Raw genomic sequence first — 18,424 nt, 5'->3', positions numbered from 1 at the left:
AGGAGGAGGGGGGGGGGGGCGGGGAGGTGACTGTGCCCCCCCCCCCCCCAGGTCGGAATTGGCAGGCTCTTGTTTCCCCCCCCCCCCCCCAATGGCGCTGAGGTGGGGGCTGCTTTCACAAACATAGGGCAACAGCCTCCAGATGTTGTGTCTGGCCAAACCCAAGGGCTCACAATGTTATTGATAACCGGAGCTTCGTGGCTGGGGCCAGCGTGAGATTTCCCATTCTTGTTTGTTTTGTTTTCAAAGCCGCTGCTTTTGCGCTCAGATAACAACGGGTGAAGTAGTGGCCCGAGAGGGTCAGACGATAAATAACACGCACCCCCCCCCCCCCTCCCCGACAGCCGTGTAGTTCTCTCAGTCACACTTTCAGGACTCGGCTGCTGTCTGATTTCCCCCACACTTTAGCATCCCCTTGAACACCCAGCAACATCCCCACGGGGCATTTATTACACCAACAACATATACCGCTGTTGCCACGGTTAAACAGCAGTCGGGGTGAGGGGGAATTTATTGCTGGCACCCTGCAGGACTCTGTCATGGGGACTTGGTGACCACCCTGAGGGGGTGTGGGGGTGGGGGGTGGAATGGTAACCTCTGACATTCCGGACCTGAGCCCCTCTCTATTGCTCTCCTCCCGGGGCTCCTACGGGACGTCTTCATTGAAAGGTCACCCGTCTGTCGTGTGGGTGTGTGTGTGTGTGACAGCACATCCCAACCCAAAACCAACTGACAGCAACATTTTGGAAACATGTGGCCATATCATTTTTCGCTTTACAGATGTAGATCATTCCAAATTAAAATAGGCTGTTCCCAGGATGTCATGGAGATGTCTTTGTGAAAGGGGATCTATCCAAACAGGGCAACTGGGTCCATTCCTGCGCCAACGTGACGGATACATTTCAGATTAAGTTTTTTTTGTACGTGTGTGTGTATTTCGTACTCTCTTCACCAACCCCCCCCCCCCCCCCCCCCTCTCCCCACCCCCCATTTCTAAAAGCAACATTGATTTACATGCCAGTTTCACAGTTCTGCGGATAGCTCCCGGCGCGTATGGAGCCTGTGAGAGTCTCCTTGACAAGGGTGTCAACACGTGATAAGGTGACAAGGGCTTCATAAATGTGCTTGGAGAGAGAAAAAGAGGCGGAATGAGAGGGAAAGAGAGAATCCCAAAGAAAGCACAGGTCGGGCGGGGGGAGAGGGGGATGGGGTGGGGAGAGCGGTGTGAGTCCTCAGGAGAGACAGGAACGAGAAGTGAGTGTGTGTGTGTCTGTGTGTCAGAGAGAGAGAGAGAGAGAGATCATCCAACACTGACACCAGCTCACAGCGAATAAACTATGGAAATCACATCGACCGGGCACAGTATGGGAGGCAGCAGTGTTTTAATCCAATCTCCAATTCCTTTCACTAGAGAAATCCCTTGAAGAGGAGGGGGTAAAGGACAGCGCATAAAGTGCCTGAGAACGAATCAATCCAGTTTGACAAAAGAGATCCCGAAGCTGTAAATGCAATTCGAAAATTAAAGGTAAGTTCATTTGGTGTGAGTACTTATACGTATAGATGTGTATATATATCAAAATGATATCGCTTTCAAACGCTGTGAATTGTATTTTACTGAGGAGGAAGGTATTTCAACCAATGTCACTCTCGTGGTACAGTTGAGTGCATTGTAGTTGCATGATGTTTGCTAATGATCGGAATCGAAAATTAAATTGAAGACCAACTTGATTAGACTTGGACCAGAGTTCTTTCCTTTTTTTAAAAATAAAGAGACATTTCTGATGCTAATGCCCCATTCAACTTTGCCAAGTATCCCAGCCGATCCGAGAAGGAGTCAGGAATGGGGAAGCTCTGTAATATCGAAGCTCATCACCTTCTGCCCTGGATCCCCGGCGTTCTTACTTCTCTTTGTGACTGAACGCTCCCCCCCCCCCCCCCCCCCCCAACCCCCTGTCTGAAGACTCCCCTCGTAGGGGCCAGGTGCGAAGAATTCATCCACCTCTTTCATGTCTCCAATATTAAACCATTGTATTTTTTTGCACCATATCCCACTGGCCGATTTAATGGATAACTATGGTTGAATAAACAATGTGTGTGATTAAAATTAAGGTGACATAGGCACCTTTGCTAAAAAGAACCATTCGACCTTTAATGCCAACAAATATACAGAATACAAACCTGGGTGCACCCCATACCGTGTCGGAATAATCTAAAAATGTTTGAAGGGACTTCAGGGTGCCAAAGAAGAAAATACCGTAATACGTATATGATCAAAATGTGTTAACTTTTTTTGGAAGGGTGTCTTTGTGCTCTGGGTATTTCGTTTTAGAACTATCAGCCCGGACTGAGGTTACATTTGGGATCAAGAAGCTCACTGACTCTCTCCCTGCATTGGAAGAGTGTGTTTTGTAGCAAGCAATATCTCAGTTTTCTTTTTTTTTAAGTCATAGTATGCAAATGTTAAATATCGAAAATGCAAGGTGCTATAGCCGTGCATGGATGCAACTGTTCTTCACTTAATGCACTCCGCCACTCCATGTCGGTTCCTTGGAGCCAAATGTTTAATGTTAGCAAAACAATCAATCATCACATGATCTGATTTTGGCACTGATCAGTCAGCCGCTGAAGTGAGTGGGCGAGCCGCCCAACAGGCTTAAAACCAAAAGGGATTGGATGACATTTCAACTTTTAAAAAAAATCTACACCAGGCAAGTAAAATGAATAAAATAGTGTTTCGAAGAAAAATAACTTAATTGTACTTCTCTTAAAAGCCGACGGGCAGTTTGCCGCTGGTCGCATGTCTGACTGAGCTCTGATGGACTGGCCCTAGATCATCACTGATTAATTTTAAGCAGTATCGACTATCCCCTGGCATGGCATGCAAGTTTGGGAGTTGCCACAGACACTACATCGTCTATTTATCATCAGTGAGAATCGTGGCATCCTTCAGGAACAATTTGGAAGACAACTCACACAAACACTCAGACCTGGTTAGCAGTTTATACACATGTGCACACATATATATATATTTAAATAGACTTTGTACTTAATGTGTTCAATGGGAAAACATCATTCTTAATATTTTAAGGAGAGCCAGATTTACATCATATATCAATGCCCCTGAAAACTCTGGGGGAGGAGCTGCCTGTAAAGACCTAGTCCAGTGCCCATTTAAATCTGCAGCTCACTGTAACACTTGTTATTCACAACTAATACCGATAAACACCTCGCGAGTAGCTGCAAGACAGTCAGTCTAAGTTGACAGATGAAGGCGAGTGAAGGCTGAAAGAGATAAAAAAAAAATCATTGGCTTCAGAAATTGCACTTGGCGTCAGTTGTGTGGCTGCCGGTCATTGGTGCTCTGGTAAAGACTGAATTATGTTAGAACAATAGGATTCACAAAAGGGTAATTTAATCCGTTATTAAATGTCACCAGAAGATCAAAGTTTCACATCATCGTTTGCAACATATTCCTCACGATATATTAGTGCAGAGTAATAATCCTAATTTCCACATATGGCTGTAATCAGCTGAAAAACAATTTGCCTTTCCAACAGACTGTAATTCTTCCCATCCATTCATTAAACAAATTACCTTTCCTCTTAAATCAGTTGGCATCAGGAAACAGTGCACAAAGGAAATCTCACCAGTCCAACATATAGCAATTTCGTACTATTCATGACAATCAATTTTTTTTTACCTATTAAGGGTCACTGGCAGTTTAGATGCATCATCTGATGCTTGGAGGCACAGACAATGATTGAAAGGTAGCATAGACACATTGTATACCCAGTAATTCAGGAGAGGAGTGTATAATTTCTGGTAGTGTAAAAGGGAGAAAGTTCATGCTTTTCGCTCGTTAGGTGGGAGATGAACGCTATTATGATTTTTGGTTCTCAACTGGGAAGGAAGTGGTTTTATTCCTATGGTATCCAGTTGACGATTTCATGCATGCGATTCCTAGTTATCAAATAGCTACTTGATAGTACAGGCATTGTGTATTGCTGGAAACAAAGAGACGTGCTGTCAAAGCTTTTTCTCTTGCATGGATAGGACAGATGCAAGAATGCCAAATTTCAAAGGGAGCAACAATTTGTGCTGTGTGAGAAAAGGGAGCTGATTGGTTGGCATATTGATTCTGATGGATTGAGGCATTGCCATGGAGAATGCACCAGGGAGCTACTTCCCTCTATGCTATTGTTAATTCAAAAAAGATACAAAATCTGGACATATTCCTTTTAAATGCAGAGGGCAGGACCCTGTGTCTGAAAAATGTAGCATCTAGTGAAGTTACAAATGAACCTGCTTGCGAGCTCCACTGGTATTCTTAAATTGGTTGTTAGTGTAATTCTTTACACACTTGAGTTGTTGAACAAGTGTTGCCAAATCACAGAGTAACATCTAATGTAAGACATCATTATTCTGAGTTTTTCAAGCATGTGCTGGTTGAGTGGGGTCAGTATTCTCCTTATTGTGAACAAGGTACTGACTGAACTCTTTATTCTTTCATGGAATATGGACATTGCTGGAAAGCCCACCATATGTTGCCCATCCCTAATTGCTCTTGAACTGATGGCTTCCGAGGCCTTTTCAGAGGGCAGATAAGAGTCAACTACTATGCTGTGTGCCTGGAGTCAGATGTCAGCCAGACTAGCAAGCAGATGCCTTCCCTAAAAGGCATTAGCGAACCAAATTTTATTAATGACAGCAATGATAGTTTCGTGGTCGCCATTACTGAGTGTAGCTTTCAATTCCACTGCTGATGGTGGAATGTGAACCTGTGACCCAGAGGATTAGCCTGGGTTTCTGGATTACCAGCGATATGTCAATATGCCACCATCTCCTCAACCAGCCTGTCCTCACCAAGCTCAGATTATGATGTCTGATGTTAGATGTGATTCCACAATTGGACATGACCTGCTGAGCAATCCCAAATAGAATTGACTTGACAGCCCATCATTACACTTTTCTTATGTAGTATAAAATGTTGCTCCCTTTGAAATTTGGATTTTGTGTTCTGTCCTGATGAGTGCAAGATGAAAAGCTTTGACAACATGCCTCTTTTTTCAGCAATGCTCCTGGTTATCACTTATGGGTAGTTACATGACTCCTGAAGTAGCTGTCAGTCTTGGTTCATTGGTAGCATGCTTGCCTTTGAATCAAAAGGTTGTGGGTTCAAAGCCTCATTGCAGAAACTTGAGTATATACCCTCGGCTGACACTTCAGCGCAGTACTGAAGTTCTTTCTTTTCCCTCTGATGGAAATATAAGATCTCATGCCAATTTTTGAAGGAAGGTAAGCGATTTTCCCAATGTCCTGGACAACATTTATCCTTCCGCCAATTAAAATAGAACATTTGGTTATTTACATTATGGGACCATGCTGTGCATATTTGCCTACATTACAAGAACCGTGACACCCCAAAAGTACGCAATTGCCTTTGATGCACTACAGGATGCGTTACGGATTCACTATATACATTCAAGTTTGTTTTTTCATTTCATGTTTCCCTATAAGCAGATATGGTGAAATTCAATATTGTAGTAGGATGTATGTACTTTGATTGTTCTGACATGAAATGAATGCTTTCTTGTTGCTTTACCTTTGAAGGATTGGGTGCAGGGCATGTATTCTCAATAATCCAACTAGCATGCATATTTCCAGTGAAGAGTAGGACATGTGACCATTAAAAAATTTAGAGTGGAGAATAAGCTCTTGTTGATTTAGTGAGTGTTCATTTGATTTCTAATGCTCTGATTCTGTATTATGCTCATATTAGTTTTCGGTTTAGTATTATAATATTCAATCCTAGGCAGTGCCTGCTCCATTAAGGTAGATAATGGCTGCCACTGTGAGATCAAGCACTCCTAGCTCTGTGTTTACTTCTTCCAGCTCCACTTTCTTCCTCCTCCTCAGCTTCGGCAACTTCTCTTTCTGCACACGTCCAATTCTTCGAAATAAATGGTCCCATATCCTCTTTAACGCATTGCCCCACTCTCAGCCGTTCTTGCATTTGATTCCTCTCTCTTTTTCATTGTAGTACATGTAGGTATGGTTCCAGTGTTCATTTTATGGTCTCCTTATTTAAAAAGGGGTGTACTAGCAACGAACATTCACTAAGTTGATTCTTGGGTAGTCTTATGAGCAGATTGGGCCGATACTCATTGGAGGTTTGAAGAATGAGAGGCAACCTTATTGAAACATGCAGAACTCTGAGGGGGCGTGACAGGCTAGCTGCATTGTTTCAGAATAAGACTTCACATCAGACAGAGAAAAGGAAGGATTTCCTCTCGCAAAGATTCATCAATCTTTGCAATTTTCTATTCCAACGAGCTGTGGAGGTGGAAACAGTGAACTATAAGGGAGCCAAGGCACAAATATGGTGTACAGACCAAGATCTTATTAAATGGAGTGGAGATGCCAGCGTTGAACTGGGGTGAGCACAATAAGAAGTTTTACAACACCAGTTTAAAGTCCAACAGGTTTGTTTCAAACACTAGCTTTCGGAGCACTGCTCCTTCCTCAGGTGAATGAAGAGGTATGTTCCAGAAACATATATATAGACAAATTCAAAGATGCAAGACAATGCTTTGAATGCGAGCATTTGCAGGTAATCACGTCTTTACAGATCCAGAGATAGGGGTAACCCCAGGTTAAAGAGGTGTGAATTGCCTCAAGCCAGGACAGTTGGTAGGATTTCGCAAGCCCAGGCCAGATGGTGGGGGATGAATGTAATGAGACATGAATCCAAGATCCCGGTTGAGGCCGCACTCATGTGCGTGGAACTTGGCTATAATTTCTGCTCAGTGATTCTGCGTTGTCGCGTGTCCTGAAGGCTGCCTTGGAGAACGCTTACCCGGAGATCAGAGGCTGAATACCCTTGACTGCTGTTCCCTGACTGGAAGGGAACATTCCTGCCTGGTGATTGTCGCGCGATGTCCGATCACCCGTTGTCACAGCGTCTGCATGGTCTCGCCAATGTACCACGCTTCGGGACATCCTTTCCTGCAGCGTATGAGGTAGACAACGTTGGCCGAGTCGCATGAGTATGTACCGCTTACCTGTTTGTAGTTTTGTAGTTGAAAAATTTGAATAAAAATTATTTTTTAAAAAACTTTCCCAATCCTGTTATCACATAATAGTCACAACAGCAACCTGCACCTCTATAAAGTCTTTAATATAGTAAATCATTCCACAACTTATCACATAAGCATTATCAAATAACATTTGACACTGAATCATATAAGGAGATAAAAGACAGATGACCAAAAGCTTGGTCAACCTATGTTTTGAAAACAATCTCCATAACAGGGGCAACTTTGCCCCTAATACTTGTAAATTTGAAGCTGCAATCCATGTCTCAATCAACTCAAAGGTATGATTTTCCAATATCCTCCCATCTGGCTTCACAAACTTAATTTCTTCCAAAATGTGTAACCCATGTCCTCACCCCCAATAATGCCACACTCCATTCAAGACCACTCCAGGCTCCACCATATGCCTATGGTGTAGACCTCCAAATTCAAAATTCTTCATAGCCTTGTTCCATCCTTACTTCTTGATCCCTCCTGCCCTACCTTCCTCCATGCAGCCTCTGTTCTGCTAACCTGAACTTTGCCTGGACCATGTTCCACTGTTAGAAAATGTTTCTTCAGTTATTAACTTCCTCCCCTCTTCACTTATCTATTCAGATCCATCTACTTTCCAGATACTTGTTTGCTTTGAAAAACCTTCACAAAACTCTACTCTTTGAATTTGCCTTTAGTTCCTCATCCTGATCTCGCCACTAGTCTTTCTTTTCCCAATATTTGTTCTCTGCGAAGTCCCTTTCCTTCTTGCTGTAAAGATTTTTAGGATATCCTCTTCATGTGAAAAGCATAGAATCGTACAGCACAGAAGGAGGCCATTTGGCCCAATGAGCTTCTGCCAGCTCTCTAAAGGATCCATCCAATTAGTTCCATCCCCTATTCTTTTTCCATAGCCATGTTTTTTTAATGTCACATATATATATCCAATTCCCTTTTGCATGTTACTATTGCTTATGCTTCCACAGGCAGTGCATTGCTGATCATAGAAACATAACATAGAAACATAGAAAATAGGAGCAGGAGGAGGCCATTTGGCCCTTTGAGCCTGTTCCGCCATTCAGTGTGATCATAGCTGATCATCCAACTCAGTAACCTCTTCCCGCTATCAACTCAGTGTATTAAAACAATTCTCCTCACCTCATCCCTGATTCTTTTGTTAATTATCTAAAACATCTGTAACCTTTGGTTACCAATACTTGACCTTGGAAACAGTTTATCCTTATTTACTCTAACCAAATTTATGAAAGCTCCTTGCTTCTCTGCTGTAAGGAGAACAATCTCAGCCACTCTAATCTCTCTACATAACTATCGTCGCTCACCCCTGGTATAATTCTGCTAAACCTCCTTTACATCTTCTACAAGGTGTTTACATTCTCGTAGTTTGGTGCGTAGAATTGGACCTAAACACTAGCCAAGATCACCAGTGGATTACAGAGGGTTAATACTATATAAATGCGAGTTTCCATCATGGTGATAACATGGATACAGTTTTAGATACAGTGCATACTTTAGCTTTGGCCATTGTTGAGGTGAAATACTCAATAATTTCAAATAAGAAAGAAATGGAGGGTTATGTTGATAGCATTAGATGAAGAGGGGTGGGAGGAGCCTCATGTCGATCATATATAGTCGTATATGCCAAATGGCCAGTTTCTGTGGTGTACGTTCTACGTCGTAAATGTCCATTCCCAGCTTGATATGATTTTCAACTTTGGCAGAGCAACTGAAAAAAATGATGAATGCTCGGTTATTAGATTTGCAATTGAGTATCTTGTCAGCAGAAAATTGTTAGAAATAATATCTAACGGTAAACTTAAACACTTCTGAACACTCATCACTATTCTCAGTACATCTATGCTACTCAGCTTACATAAGAAATAAGTAGCTGTTCTACTCACATTTGAAGGAAACTGAAAAGCAGTTTAAAAAGTAGCATTTCTTTTATAATCACTTCTATAATTCTATCTTTGAATTCAGGAGGCGGCTCTCCCCAAGTGTCTGAAACTCTCTCCTTAGGTGCCTTATTTGTCATTCAATTACTCCTGTCTTTCACCATTTTAAAGCCCTTCTCTTGTTGTCGTGTCCTCTCTTTTCCTGCCTCTTTACTTGCTTAAGACCTTTTGCATCTCTAATGCTGATGAAGGGTCATCAACCTGAAATGTTAACTCTTTCTCACTGCACAGATGCTGCGTGACCTGCTAAGTATTTACAGCTTTTTTCCAGTTTTATTTCAATTTTTCAACAACTGCAGCTTTTGTTACAAATTAGCATGGTGCATTGGCACCAAAGGGAGTTTAAAGGTGTAATTCAGTCTCAGTTTACTATTAGTCCTTAAAAGCAATTTGAAATTTACTTCTGTGATTTTATTTCTAGGTTGAAACTCCCAAGACAAATGTAAGTTTTAACAACCTTCCATAGATATTTCATTGAATGCAGGAGGAGATTATAGCTAAGTGTCTGCAACTCCCTCTGTGGGTGCCATTTAGTAATCGCATAGTATCAGATTCCAATTCTATGCTCATTGTAACCGAGCATTATATGATTGCCATAACATATATGGAACTAGTTCCAGATAATCACGCTGTAATGTTTGGCTACACAACCAGCAATGTATAGTTAAAAACAACCACATATCAATGTGCTGAAAGCATCTTCTCAGCAATTACATGATAACATCAAACTATACAGCCAGCAATGTGCAGATCATAAGAGCACCATTATACATTTGAGTGTCTGCAGCTCTCCGGATCTGGGTGTGAGTGTACTTTGATAATTGCATCCCACTAATTGTCAATTGCACACCATACGACATCTGAGAGACAATTAAACACATAGCAGGCAAAAGCTGCGTGCATTTGTTTTCTATAATGCAGTATAATCTTATACTGTGTTTGTTGCGCAGTCAAATCAGTAGTTCCCATGCCCCCCCCATGAAGGGCGACCTCTAGTGACTGCGACAAAAACAATATTCCAGAACACCAATTAGTATTTTGAGCTTCCGCAGGATGCAGCTGTTACTGTTTCCTAATTATTTTGCGGATTACACAGTTATAGCAGCTAGTTTCCCAAAGGCACATAAGTAGTATTGCACTAATTTTTATATTATTGATGTTATTACAGCAGCTTAGCATCTTAACCCTTCAGTAACATTGAGGAAATGTGTATGAGCTTTTACATATTCTACTGTTTTCCAAGTATTTTGGGGGTTTATCATCTCCCACAAGTCCACGTGCTGTTAGGTCATTTGGACATTCGAGGTCTTTTGGAGCTTTTATCTTTCTCTTTTCACGCTCATGCTCTCCATATCACGGCGGTTGAGAAGGGGAGTTGTTCTCTCCCAACACTGCATCAGCATCACCCTGTCATTGAATGCTTGGTGCAAGATAGTTGCCTAAGCTGACTGACCCAGCTGTTTCTTCCTCCCCCACCAAGGGAATGTATCTGCCCTCTGTTCTTTTGCCTATCACATGAATGGGATTGAGGAGCTCATAAAAACATCAGAATTTGGAGCAGGAATATTCACCCAAGACAGCTCAATAAGATACAGTTGATCTTCTACATCCATCTCCCCGATTCCCTGACAATGCGAACACCTAGCGATTTTTGACTTGAACATTCTCGATGATGGACCATCCACACGCAGCTCTACAGAATAGAGAATTTCAAAGACTCACAGCCCTCCGATATCTCTAGCTTAAATGGCTGACCCCTCATCCTGAGGCAGAGACTATTCTTATTAAGTCATATTAAATGTATTTTCCTTGCTCTCTTCAAAGCTTTTCAATGTATTTCATCACTTGTAATGCAGCACTTCCTCAATGTCATCCTGCAAGATCTGGCGTGATTATGGGTTAAACGCAATTTGGGGCTTGAATTCACAACCTGCTGATCCAGTGGCAACAATGTGACCAACTGAGCCAAGCTGATCAAATCCCTGATTGCTAAATGATCCTAAATCTTCTAAATCTAACTGCATGGATTGCTCTGTCTCCAATTTACCAAAGAAGTGATGCCTGAAGTATTCCTAGTATCCTAGTTGAGCTTTGACAAAGAGTCATCAGACTCGAAATGTTAGCTCTTTTCTCTCCCTACAGATGCTGCCAGACCTGCTGAGATTTTCCAGCATTTTCCCTTTCGTTTCAGATTCCAGCATCCGCAGTAATTTGCTTTTATCCTAGTATTTGTATTCCTTTCCCAACCTGTAAATTTCCATTTACTACGGTTCTTTATTTCTTGGACTTGAGTCAATTTCTTATTAGTTATTGCATCCTTTTTTTCTACGGCTATTTACCTTGAATGGTAATTTATGACCTGGAGCCACGTCAAACACTTATTGAAAACATAACTATACAACAATTACTGCAATACCCTAAGACTAATATTGGGGCTATAATATCATCTTCAAATAAATTCCGTATTTAACTATGATATCCTCTTCTATACTCATTCTCATTGTTCTTCACATTTAATCCCTTAAAACCCATTTCAAAGATTTTTCGCCACAAGGGAAATGCAACCAACTGGTATAATTTCTGTTTATGCCCTCTGACAATTTTTAAATAATGGTATTATGTTCTTCATTTTCTAATCATCAGGAGACCATCTAAAATCATGGGATGTTGTGCTGGTGAGGAAGATCTTCAAGAAAGGGAGAATACAAAACAAATCAGAAAGCAATATAAATATTATAAATGCTGCAAATAAATATATCGCCCATTAATATTCTGCTAATCCACCAACATGTTTTCCTAATCCTTCACTGATACATTGCTAATACCCATATTTTGCCAGTGTAATAGTTTGATTTAGTACACTGTATTCTCTGCTCACTCACTTAACCTATCTTTGCAGCCTCTCTGTGTCTTTCCACCTGGCTTGGTATCATCAGCAAAATAGATACATTACTCTCTGTGTCATCATCTCAGTCATTAATATAAATTGTAAATAGCTGAGACCCCAGCACCGATCCTTATGGCATTCCATTATTCCCTTCTTGCCAACTTGAAACTGCTCCACTCTCTCTTTTCTATCCATTAATCAATCCTCTCTCCATGCTCATGTATTACCACCAACACCATGAGCCCTCTTGCCTATTAACATCTTGTATGGCACCTTATTGAATGATTTTTGGAAATTCAGGTGTACTGTATCTACTAGTTCCCCTCTACGAGTTACATCCTCAAAAGAAATTGTCAAACAGAATTTCCCTTTAGTAAAATCCCGTTGACCTGTCCTAATCATAATGTGCTTTTCTAAGTACATTGCTTAATAACAGATTTAAGCATTTTCCCAACAATTGATGTTAGGCTAACTGGCCCATAGTTCACTGTTTTCTCTCTCCCTCCCATCTTGAAAAGCAGTATAACATTTGCCAACTTCCAATCTAATGGGACTGTTCCCGAATCTAATGAATTTTGGAAAATCACAGCCAGCACATCCGATGGCCGAAATCTTCCATCCTTGTTTGTGGCTGGGATTTTCCAATGCCGTTGAAAGTGAATGGCGTTTTGCCCGGAATGCCAAATTCTCTGTTCTCACTCACAATGGATTCCACCATGACAATATGAGAGAATTCCTGCCCACTATCTCTGCAGCTATCTCTTTTAGAAGCCTGAGATGTAAACCATCAGGTCCTGGGGAACTGTCGGATTTTAGTCCCTTAAATTTCTCCAATACTTAAATCGCTGCTGATACTAATTTCTTTAATTTCCTCACTCGTTTTAGCCCCTAGGTTGTCATTGGTTTCTGCTGTAGAACCCATCTCTTCTCCTGTGAAGACAGACACAAGCTATCTGTTCAATGTCTCTCCCATTTCCTCATTCCCCAAGAAACTTTCACCTGTCTCTGCTTCTAAGGGGCTGGTTTAGCTCACACGGCTAAATCACTGGCTTATAAAGCAGACCAAGCAGGCCAGCAGCACGGTTCGATTCCCGTACCAGCCTCCCCGGACAGGCGCCGGAATGTGGCGACTAGGGGCTTTTCACAGTAACTTCATTGAAGCCTACTCGTGACAATAAGCGATTTTCATTTCATTTCATAAGGGACTGGCATACATTTTAGCTACTTTCTTCCTTTTCATATACTGATAAAAAAAACTGCGTCAATCGGTTTCATTATTTCTGGCTAATTGTCTCACAAACTATGTTTTTTCCCTTTCTACCTCAGCCACTGACTGTGCATTTATGGGACTAAGATTGGTTTACATTGTTTTGTTGGCTGTTTCTCATTCTCCACGCAATGAGATTAGATTATCTTCGCCCTTTTTCTAGTGTGTGAAATTACACAGAACAAAACTACTCTAACTTGTCACTACATTGACAATCAGCCACCTCTAATAACAGTTAGATCTCTAAGTCACATTCATATAATTATATGATTATGAATAGAACTATGTTCTACAGCTCCAATACTTGTGAGCTGTCTACAGGTGACCTCACAACAAAATAGGCAGCACCAATTAAATGTGTGAGAAGCCATTGAGCATTGTGATGTCCCTACACTACAGGATCATGGCGTGCATCAGTCTTACGATTTTGAGTGTGACTCCTTCGACTCTCAATATTACTGACACGAGGTTAACCTCAGCCTTGGGTTCCTTTGCAAGTCAGAGCCTGTATAGTCACACCTGTTGTGGTAAGATAACCTACTTGGCTCACTTAAGCCAAAGCTGAAACCAGTCGTGCAAAGAACCGTAGCACTGGCGGGGTCACAAGAATGTGCTGGTGTGAAACTCTGTAGTTGTCCACGACCTTAGTGATCCAGGAGTGATTTGTGCTGCTGGTGCAAAATGGAAACATGGTATATTCCTCAACAGTGACATCCTTCACTTTGATGAGCAATTAAAAAAAAAACAAAGAATGATACTTCCCAGAAAGTAATATGAGCAAACAAAGTATTTAGCATCTTGATACAGAGCTGGCAGATGTTATCTCTAGACACCACATGAAATATATTAAAGTGACATTTAATTGAATACTGGTCTCTCTCAGCTTTTTTTGCTTTTCTGGTATAATGGGTTGAATATTATTTTTTAAACTATTTGAGATAGAAGTTCAAAATGACAGAAGATTATTGCCTTTGGTTTATGACTTATTTCAATAATTACTAGCTGATTAACCTTGGAGAACCAAATTACTTTCAAAATATGAGCCTTGTTATCATTAGCACCAGCATGGTTTTTGGACTGTAGTAGAATAAGGATACATATGAAATCTGTAAAGTTATCAGAAATGATTTATTGGCTTCATTATTATCTCATAAATGCTTTGTTCATGTCGGGAGATAGGCTTATATTTAAATTATGCCTTTCACAATCTCAGCTCGTTTCAAAGGATGGACAGATACGGACTACCATTGCCGCAGCCTGCAAGGCAGCCATCTTGCAGCGCATTCCACTGACCGCCGAACGGGACCCGTAGATACGCAGAGCGCCACTCACCATATATGTGGCACCCCCCCCCCCCTCCCCAAGGCAGCCTCCTGAGGTCCTCACAGGTCCTGCCCGCCCCACAACCCAAGGGGGACGCCCTCAGTAGATTCCACGGAAGGGCACAGAGTGTACTGCAGGCATGGGCAAGTGCCGGGCCCAGAGATGCGTAGGGCGATGTCCGGGAGACTGGCCAGGGTGGGAGTGGGAGGGGAGGGGGACATACGGGGGCAGGGGCTGCAATGGAGGAGAGTGCCACTGTGTAGCCCTTTGGACCTGTTGGGCACGGGGTTAACCGCTATGCTAACTTGTCTGCTTTTCACCCCCCCCCCAAAGAATGGATTTCAGTATCTAACCAGGAATGGTTGGCATCCACCTGTCCGCTGCAGCGCTGGCAGATACACTGCAGCTGTACGAGCAGCAACTATTCGGGGTCGACCCTACAGAAAGGAGCCTGCCCCAGAGGAGCTGGCGAGGATGGACAGCTGGCCATCCAACAGGTCGAGGAGGTGGTGGGGAGGCGGCGCCACATTCGGCCTCATGTGTATCGGCACGCCTGTCATTCGAGGAACTGCCAGACAGAGCGTGTCGTCGAAGACTCCGGTTGAGCAGGGGGACCGTGCAATATTTCTGCCACATCATGGCGCACCTGGAATGGAGACCGTCAAGGTGACTGTCGCCTCAACTTCTACGTGGTGGGATACTTGCAGGCCCCAAGTGGGGTTCTGTCTGGGATCTCACAGACCTCCGTGCACAGGTGTCACAATACATCCACCTGGATATGGACCGAGCCCACCAGGTTGCCTGGGCAGTGGGAATCGGCACCTTTGGCGGAATGCCCCAGGTCCAGGGGATGATCAATGGGACACATAAAGCCATAAGATATGGGAGCTGGATTAGGCCACTCGATCCATTGAGTCTGCTCCACCATTCAATCATGGCTGATATGTTTCTAACTACAATCTCCTGCTTTCTCCTCATAACCCTTGATCCTGTTATTAATCACAATAATCCCTTATTAATCATGTCCCCACTACAATTGCTGCCGCATGAGGGGGTGGCCGTCACAAACCAAAAGGGGGTCCACTCGATGAACGTGCAGCTGGTGAGTGACCACCAGCTGCTCATCATTCACATCTGCGCCTGATACCCAGGCATCCTGGCACAGTCGATGGTTCCTGATACATTCGAGGCGCACCCTCGGGTGAAGGGTTGGCACCTGGGCGACAAGGGTTAGCCACTGTGGTCATGGCTGATGACACCTATCTGGAGGCCTCAGACCGACACGGAGACCTGCTACAACGATGCCCATGTCGCGACCAGGATTGTGATCGAGTGGTGCATCTGCATCTTGAAGATGTGGCCCAGGTGCCAGGTCTGCTCTGGTGACAACCTCCCATATCACTCTAGGAGGGTCTTCCACATCTTGGCGGCCTGCTGCTTCCTCCACAACATTGGGCAGCAGAGGGGCAATGTGCTGGAGGAGGAGGAAGAACGCCAGGCCTAGTCCAATGTAGAGGAAAGCCAGGATGTGCAGGGAAGGGGCCTGGGCAGCCACTGGAATCCGCAAAACGTGTGCGACTAGTCCTCTCCATCGTCACCCCGTAGTGGGGACGGATACTGCTGGGGTGGGGGCTGCGGTGAGGTTCGCTGGCGGGATGGTGGGTGGTGCAGGGGTGAGGGAGGCAACCGGAAGGGGGAGAAACAGTACAAGGTCGGGGGTTGTGGGTGGGAACCCAGCGGGTGCCAGGTCCCAGAGGGAGACTGTGCCCTGACGCCCGTCGGGGTGTGCCACGTAGGCGTACTGTGGGTTCGCATGAAGGAGGTGGACTTTCTCAACCAAGGGATCTGATTTATGGCTATGTACATGCTTTTGGAGGAGGACGGGCCCAGGAACTGTTGGTCATGTTGGGAGCGAGACCCTGGAGGCAGACGTCCGAGGGAACGCAAACACACGTTCGTGAGAGGTCTCATTAGTAGCGGTGCACAGGAGCGACCGGATGGAGTGGAGCGCGTCGGGGAGGACCTCCTGCCAGCGGGAGACTGGGAGATTCCTAGACCGAAGGGCCAGCAGGACGGCCTTCCAGACCATCCCGTTCTCCCTCTCCACTTGCCCCTTTCCCAGGGGGTTGTAGCTGGTCGTCCTGCTCGAGACGATGCCCTTGCTGAGCAGGAACTGACGCAGCTCGTCATTCATAAAGGAGGATCCCCGATCGCTGTGGATGTAGGTGGGGAAACCGAACAAGGTGAAGATGCTGTGCAGGGCCTTGATGACCGTGGCAGAAGTCATGTCGGGGCATGGGATGGTGAAAGGGAACCGGGAGTACTCATCAATAACATTGAGAAAGTACACATTGCGGTCGGTGGAGGGGAGGGGCCCTTTGAAGTCCATGCTGAGGCGCTCAAAGGGGCGGGAGGCCTTCACCAGGTGTGCTCTATCTGGCCGGTAGAAGTGCGGTTTGCACTCCGCGCAGACTGGGCAGTCCCTGGTCACCGTTCTGACCTCCTCGATGGAGTAGGGCAGGTTGCGGGCCTAGATAAAATGGAAGAACCGGGTGACTCTCGGATGGCAGAGGTCATTATGGAGAGCCCGGAGTCGGTCCACTTGTGCGCTGGCACATGTACCACAGGATAGGGCATCTGGGGCTCATTGAGCTTCCCTGGGTGATTCAAGATCTCATGGTTGTAGGTGGAGAGCTCGATCCTCCACCTTATGATTTTGTCATTCTTGATCTTGCCCCGCTGTGTATTGCTAAACATGAAAGGCAACCGACTGTTGGTCAGTGAGGAGAGTGAATGTCCTGCCGGACAGGTAATGCCTCCAATGTCGCACAGCTTCCACAATGGCTCGGGCCTACTTTTCGACAGAGGAGTGCTGAATTTCGAAGGCATAAAGGGTGCGGGAAATGAAAGCCACGGGTCTGCCCATCTGGCAGCCAGAGCCATGTCCGTTGCATCGCTCTCCCCCGGAAGGGGAGGGACTCGTTGACCGCGCGCATCGTGGCTTTGGCGATGTCTGCCTTGATGTGGTTGAAGACAGGCCTCAGCCGTCAGGGGAAAAACTGTGGACTTGATGAGTGGGCGGGCCTTGTCCACATAATTGGGGACCCACTGGGCGTAATATGAGAGAAACCCCAGGCATCGTTTCAGGGCCTTGGGGCAGTGGGGGAGGGGGAATTCCATGACAGGGGGCAGGTGGTCGAGGTCGGGCCCTAGGACGCCATTTTCCACAACGTAGCCAAGGATGGCTAAGCGGTTTGTGCGGAAAACGCATTTAAGTGAGGTTAAGGAGTTTGGCGGTATGGAGGAATTTTTGGAGGTTTGCGTCGTGGTCCTGCTGATCGTGGCCGCAGATGGTGACATTATCTCGGTACGGGAAGGTGGCCTGCAGCCCGTACTGGTCAATCTCTCGCACGAAGACCGAGACCCCATTGACGCCGAAGGGAACTCTAAGGAAGTGATAGAGGCGGCCATCTGCTTCGAATGCAGTGTATTGGCGGTCCTCTGGGCGGATAGGGAGCTGGTGGTACGCGGACTTCAAGTCAACTGTGGAGAAGACTTGATACTGTGCAATCTGATTGACCATGTCAGATATGCGTTGGAGAGGGTACGCATTGAGCTGTGTGTACCGATTGATGGTCTGACTGTAGTCGATGACCATCCTGTGCTTCTCCCCAGTCTTGACTACCACCACTTGAGCTCTCCAGGGGCTGTTACTGGCCTCAATGATCCCCTCCCGCAGAAGCCATTGGACTTCCGACTTGATGAAGGTCCTGTCCTGGGCACTGTACCGTCTGCTCCTAGTGGCGATGGGCTTACAGTCCGGGGTGAGGTTTGCAAACAGTGAAGGCGGCTCGACCTTAAGGGTCGTGAGGCCACAAACGGTGAGGAGGGGCAGGGGTCCGCCGAT

At 44.9% G+C, this 18,424-nt stretch overlaps 1 protein-coding gene across 1 annotated transcript in view; it reads left to right on the top strand.

Moving 5' to 3' along the window:
* The first annotated feature begins 1,295 nt into the window (after positions 1 to 1,295).
* The window catches only part of cnr1 (cannabinoid receptor 1), a 41,714-nt gene continuing 24,585 nt past the window's right edge, over positions 1,296 to 18,424 (top strand). The window contains 1 exon segment of the mRNA XM_038799335.1: positions 1,296 to 1,525. The gene's annotated coding sequence lies outside the window, so the exon portion shown is untranslated.

Source organism: Scyliorhinus canicula, chromosome 6, assembly GCF_902713615.1.
Source record: "Scyliorhinus canicula chromosome 6, sScyCan1.1, whole genome shotgun sequence".
In the NCBI taxonomy this organism is placed as follows: domain Eukaryota; kingdom Metazoa; phylum Chordata; class Chondrichthyes; order Carcharhiniformes; family Scyliorhinidae; genus Scyliorhinus; species Scyliorhinus canicula.
The sequence above is the reverse complement of the archived record's forward strand: the minus strand, read 5'-3'. Positions and strand labels throughout refer to the sequence as shown.